At 37.5% G+C, this 6,768-nt stretch overlaps 2 long non-coding RNA genes across 2 annotated transcripts; both read right to left on the bottom strand.

Annotated features, from left to right (window-relative positions):
- Nucleotides 1-1,721: 1,721 nt before the first annotated feature.
- On the bottom strand, nucleotides 1,722-2,177 carry LOC121987645. Its single transcript, XR_006113684.1, has 3 exons — nucleotides 2,139-2,177; nucleotides 1,846-1,948; nucleotides 1,722-1,739 (listed from the first exon to the last, which is right to left on the bottom strand). It is a non-coding gene; the product is annotated as an uncharacterized LOC121987645 (long non-coding RNA).
- A 2,392-nt stretch (nucleotides 2,178-4,569) lies between these two features.
- LOC121987644 lies at nucleotides 4,570-6,091 on the bottom strand. Its single transcript, XR_006113683.1, has 4 exons — nucleotides 5,706-6,091; nucleotides 5,455-5,567; nucleotides 4,719-4,825; nucleotides 4,570-4,647 (listed from the first exon to the last, which is right to left on the bottom strand). It is a non-coding gene; the product is annotated as an uncharacterized LOC121987644 (long non-coding RNA).
- Nucleotides 6,092-6,768: the final 677 nt, after the last annotated feature.

Here is a 6,768-nt window from a genome sequence, read left to right as displayed (position 1 = left end):
TATTCCCCAAGCGCCAAATAATTCGACTTCAAGAATACCATTTAAAGGCATCTCATGTCTTTTAGTGATGCTTCCTATTTTTTTACACCGGTCACAGGATTGAACATACTCTCTTGCATCTCTGAATAAATGCAGCCAAAAAATTCTAGCTTGTAAGATTTTTGTGGCTGTTTTAACAATCCCCAAATGACCACCATAAGATGATGAGTGACAATAGAACAAAATTTCTTTAGTTTACTCTTCGGGAACGCATTTTTGGTAGATTACATCTCCACATTTCTTGTAAAGGAAGGGTTCATCCCAAACATAATACTTAGTATCAGAGAAAATTTCTCTTTTTGTTGGTAAGAAAGATTTGGTGGAATAACCTTACTAGCGAGAAAATTTGCAATATCTGCATATTATAGTGCTTTTGCACTAGTAATTGATAAAAGATGCTCATCTGGAAAAAATCATTGATAGGCAAATCATCCTTCGGTTCCCTTCGTCCTTCTTGTCATATTCTAGATAGATGATCCGCCACTACATTCTCTGCTCCCTTCTTATCTCTAATTTCTAAGTTAAAATTTTAAGAAGTAATGTTCATCTAATCAGTCGTGGTTTAACATCTTTCTTATTGAGTAGATATCGTATGGCTATGTGATCCATATAGACTATAACTTTTGATCCCGCCAAGTATGACCTGAATTTGTCAATGCGAAGACCACTATCAATAATTCCTTTTCTGTGGTTGCGTAGTTCACTTAGGCTTCGTCAAGAATCTTGCTGGCATGAAGTTTTTTTTATCTTTCCTTTGCCCCAATACTGTTCCTACTATAAAATTGCTAGCATCACACATTATTTTAAATGGAAGTTTCCAATCCGGTGCTTGAATCACTAGGGTGGTAGTAAGGGCTTGTTTGATTTTTCTCGAAGGCTTCCAAGTAGTTCTTATCAAAATAGAATTCTGCATCCTTAATCAAAAGGTTAGTCAATGGCTTGGAAATTTTAGAGAAATCCTCTATAAATCTTCAATAAAATCCTGCATGACCCAAGAAGCTTCGTACTCCCTTCACATTAATTGGCAAGAGAAGTTTCTCAATAGCTTCTACCCACTACAACAAAAACCTTCATAGACATCGGTTTTCCACCGGTGTCTATTTCATTTTCGACCGATGTCTATGAAGCCGATGTTAAAAGTCTGTCATTTTAGACATCGGGTTAAAACCAGTGTAGTATCACTTAACGACATCGGTCTTTGAATCGGTTATTAACTGGTGTAGTATCACTTAACGACACCGTTTCATCAACGGTGTAAAACTGATGTAATATTGTATGTTAATAACACCAGTTTTGGCAGTGGTAAATGACCGATGTAATATTAGTTAATAACACTGGTTTTGCAGCGGTGGAAAACCGATGTAATATGTATATTTTTTAACAGCACATTTGATTTTCGAAACAATGAAAAATCGACAATAACAAAAAAAATACACAAATATTCAAAAATTATACAAATATTCTTCATTCAATAATATCCATAAAATACACAAATATTCACAAATTATATAAATAATCTTCTTACAACAATATCCATAAAATACCCAAACATTCTTTTTACATCAAAAGCTAGCTAATAGATATCAAAATCAAGGTAGAACATTCTTTTAACACATCAAGGTAGAACCGCACTTCAAATGTAATCTAGCATGCATTTAGCCCACATCAATTTCAACTCTGACGTACTTGAGATTTGTAAACTGTAAAAACACATAAATCCACCATATGTCAAATAACTAAAACAAATGTGTACATGTATCAAATAAAAAATATAAGATCACAAGTGCTTGTCATAAACATGCTTACCAGCGTGTTGAAACCTATTCTGTGAATGGTGGCTTCGAATGAACTTCACGAGCAAGGCCAAAATTTGCTATCTTCACAAAGTCCTTGGTTACCAATAAGTTCTCTGCAAAGGTCATAATCTAGTTTAATAGAATGCTAACTTCACCAGAATAATTATAGGTGCATAAATCACATTTAACAAAATAAATGCTAATCCTAGATAACAACGTTGTAGGAATAGATCTGTTAAGAGCACACAAATGAATCTTTATATGGATATTTGGTTAAAAGCGGAACTAAAGAGGTACACCTACCTCCCATGTCAATAAGTCACTTCCTCGAGTTGGATATGGGTATATCTTGAAGCTGCAAATCCAATCAGAAGTAGGATTAGCGTGGTAAGAAAGACATTGAAAATCCCATTAATAGACACATATTGGCCATGAGAACCCTTGTTCTTGTCATTGAAATAAGGTGGGGTAGTTGTCATGCCTCCCAAACTTGAATTAAAAGGATATGGGAGAAGACCCCTAAATCCTTCATTTATCCATTGAACTTCCTTAATGTACGAAGGCATAAAAAATGAAGAAGGATAACGATGCCATTCACTTCCGATGCAAAGCATAGTCTCTGTGCATAAAGGCAAGCATTCCATCAAATTTAAAACTATAATCCAATCAATATAAAACTATAATCCAATCAAATTTACAGGCTATCGCTTCTGCATAATTTCCCTATTGTAATACAAGAGAACTATCAATTTCCAACTAGGGGCAAAGACAACAAAGAAGATGATAGACAAATTATATGACTTTCTTCTATTAAATGAGGCAATATGCAGTAACTCTCAAACTAGCAATGAAAAAGGCAGATATAGTACTCTACCTGTTGCTTGTATATAATAGCCAAGTTGTTGAAGGGCACAGATATCCCTGTTGTAACTGCTAAAATTGCCTTATAGAATGATGCAACAACACTCATCATATTACTGCATGAAGAGAAGTTTCATTAAGGAACAAAAATAAACTATCCGCACAGTTGTCATCAAACATTTCTAAAGCTTACCAATCCATGTATATATATGTTGCCAAGGCTTGACAATGCTTGTGGATGGTTAGGTTGTAAAGCAAAGCATGACTTGGGAAAAATTATTAAAATGAAGTTATTCAACAAGGAAAAAAACAACTTGTTATTATCTCCCTGATTTCAGGATCATATGATTCCAGTTTCAGAACTAAAATTCTTTCAAATCCGTAACATTCTGAACGGTTGGGTTTTTTCTGCAGTTGGGCCCTGTACTTCAAAAGACGGTAGAATCTTTTCGTCTCCTCCCTCCTACGGAAAATTATGTTCCCCTATTTAAGGACCCTTGGAGGTTTTGGTGACGACTACAATGTTTTGGTATGAAACCTTCCAACGTGTCTACATATGACCTTCATTGTATTTTTTGTATATACCTTGCTTGGTGTTTGGATTTGTTTATGCAAGGAATGAGCACTGCATCATCTACTGGGGATCTTTAACTATGCTTTATTTCTGAAGCAGCTACATCAGCACACTGGGTTACATTAGTTTGCTTTTTGTTCTAGCATCTAAAGCAAAAGAAAGTACATAAAGGATATAGGATAAGGAATAACCATGACAAGAAACCAGGAAAATATATAATAACAGTAGTCCTTCAAAGACAATGAAAATAAAGTAACTAACTTAAATCTGAAGGTGATGCGTAAGTTCAAAAATCTTAATAAAATAAATTATAAGTCGACATAAAAGGATATAGCTTTATAAGTAATTTAGAAATTATAGACAGTTTTAGCAGCCAACAATAAAATAAATTAACAACAAAACTAACCTAAAGACCTTGTAAATAGATTGCAATTTTAGCAAAGAACACGAACTTGCTCTAGGTGCCGGTGCCATATAGAACGACCTCATAAATAGGTTGCAGCTTCAGTAAAGAACATGAACTTGCTACCGTAGTCATGTAGGATCAGCAAGTACTCACGTATCTTGACTCGAGGAGATTCTTCAAAGTTTCCTGGAGAATCTATCATTAGTGGCAATACAGTTTAATGACAGAATCTGCTCCAGCTGTGAATAGCCATGGCTGCCTCGGATGAAATTTACAATCTAAAACACCTGTTCAATTAATAAGTTAATGTTAGGTCTAAGATAGGCAGGAATTGCAATTTTTATTTGAGTTAGAAAGCCATAGTTTCTTAATCTAGACGCGGTAAATGAAAAACAAGGAAAATAACAAAGTTTGCAACACAACTGACCTCTGTCATTAAACTGAGAAAATTTGGTATGCCTAAACTTTTCAGGGCACTTTAGGTTTCATCCTGATTCCAGCCTCAAAGGCTAGGTAACTAGGTATAATGTCATGATTTTTATATATTTCCAATTTGTCAGTGTGTATTAGAAAAAAGAAAGAAACAAAACTGAGATATAAAATAGGCACTAGGAATGACTAAAAATAGGTACAACTAAAATTCATAATTAGGATATCACTAGGAACGACAGTAGTGAAATAGTCTCCTTTCCGATGCCAATCAATTTTTTCACAACCTGCAAAGCAAAAGAATGAATAATAGAAAGGTAGTGGCAAATACTCTACCAATTAAAATAAAGTAATCCAAAGGATTAAGTCTATGTCCAGAAACAATTAAGGTAATTTGATGTGCCTATATTGAAATTAATTACTATACAGATACATATGTACACTGAAGGGGGGATACACAGTGAAGCTCACCTTGCAATGCTTTAATCGGATGCAATCATATTTATCATCTCGAACCCATCTCACTGCTGGAGTGGTATTTCCTAAAGCACAGAATCGAGTGCCAACTGATCTGAACAGAAACTAAAATAATATTATGAGTAAAAACACTTACCCTCATCCTCCTCTAGTTTTGATTCCTCCACATGAAGCAACTCCTTGACCCTTGCTTGATTCTCTGCACTTCCCAATCCAGTATCTAAAATAAGCACATCGCATCCTCTGAAACAATGTGTAAATGTATGTCAGAAAGAAGCAGGGTGGAATTAGGCATCGAAAACTGAATTAAAAAAAAAACCCTAGAGGGTGGAAATTAAATTACAAAAACCTGGAGGAAATGAACATACAAAAGAAACGCTAACCATAGGTACGACTCCCTTCTTTTAACATAACCATATTAAATTTATATTCTAACCTAAACCATCCAATATCTAAATTCCCATTAGATCTTCAAGGTTACAATCTTCCATAATCACCTAACATGAAACCTAAATGTCATTGAAACCATTTCAGATTCAGGTTAATCTTTATTTACAACATTCAATTACCCAATATAACAACTCTTATCCTTGTTAACTAGTAACACATCATACCCTTAACCTCCAACACCAGAACAAACAAATTCTTATTGACTCTGCCGTGGATCCAGCTCAAAACACACAGGATTCATTAGGTAACATCTACTGCAACTAATGATCGCACAAGGGTAAGGAACAAGAACTAAACCGTACCTCAATCCCCTACAAACAGAACATTACATAGTGCATCTTCACTAGCCGGATCAAGAAGAAAGAATAACAAGAAGTCATCAAAACAACCTGTTAACAACAACAACAGATCGACCTCATTACCTCTGCACCCTTCAATCACCGGAGATGATCACTGATACGAAGAAGAGATCGATCCAACAGAGTTGTGGTGGCCGGGACCAAAATACCAGTCTCTGCTTCCCAGAAAGAACCACCTGAATCAACACTAGAAAGGATCAAGGTTCGAATTCACAACCAAAACCAAACCCTTACCTCCAAGATCGAAGTTAGGGCAACGACTTGTTCTTGCCGACGAACAGGGACAGAGATCGGGAAGGAACAATGGTTGTTACCTCCTCCAAACAATCGATGCTGGCCTGATCCAACGCCGATGCCCTTGGTTCCCTCCCGACAGCCGGCGAAATCCACCGATCGAGATCCGTCGCCGTTGTTCACCGAGATCAGAGAAGGGAGGAAGGGATCGGGGAGAAAGAAGGTTCGGCTGTAACTAACCTCTCTTCCTCTCAACGCTCCAAGGTCCGCTCTTCGCCGGCGCCACCGAGAGAAGAAGAAATCGCCGGTCTCGGTCGCGTGAAGTCCGAAGTCGCGAGAAGGAGAAAGTCGGGGGAAAAGAAAAGGCTTCGGCGCTTTATAGAGAGGTTAACCCCAAACCCCATCCTCAACCTTTAGCAATCAGACGATTAAGAAGAATGAAAAGAGGAAACGAGAGGTTTTGAAGATGACCATGTACCCAGTGAGCGAAGAGGCCGAGAAGGAGAAAATGAAGCACGGAGAGCCTTTATGCCTGCAATTTTAGGGTTTTAACAGGCAGACATACTTCGTTATTCTTGTACTGCACTCGATCTCTCTGCTTCAGAAGAAGGAGACCCCTTTACACAAGATCAGAGATCTCGGTGTTGTTCTCTCTTCCTTCGGATTCCCTCATGTTGCCGACCAACCGTGCCATGATGGTCGTGGGCGTCCTCTAGCTGTTTGGATCTTGTCGGCCCCTACCTTAGCTGGGAAGAGCGAAGAGAGGAAGGAGGAGGAGGAAGAGAGGATCGGACGAGGAGGCAGAATGGAACTACGATTTTGCTTAGGATCGAAGCAGGTGGTTTTGATCCTAATCGGGAGAGGAAGGGGCATCGATCCAGGAAGGGGAAGAGATCCAAGAAGGGGAAGAGGGAGATGAGGCTAAGAGAGATGGTCGGAGGTTTAGGTTTAGGTTTAGGCTGAGAGAAGGGGTGCGATATTGATTTAGGTTTGGAGGGAACTTTGTGAAGTGTTATAAATTTTGGCTGGTTGAAAAATTAAATTATTTTTTTTTGGTTCATTAACATCGGGTTTTAAAAACCGCTATTAAAACCGATGTCTATTAACAAAAAAAAGCGCTCATAGACATCGGCTAAAAAATCG

This window comes from Zingiber officinale, chromosome 5B (genome assembly GCF_018446385.1).
Source record: "Zingiber officinale cultivar Zhangliang chromosome 5B, Zo_v1.1, whole genome shotgun sequence".
Taxonomy (NCBI): Eukaryota; Viridiplantae; Streptophyta; class Magnoliopsida; order Zingiberales; family Zingiberaceae; genus Zingiber; species Zingiber officinale.
This window is presented reverse-complemented; position numbering and strand designations above follow the sequence as displayed.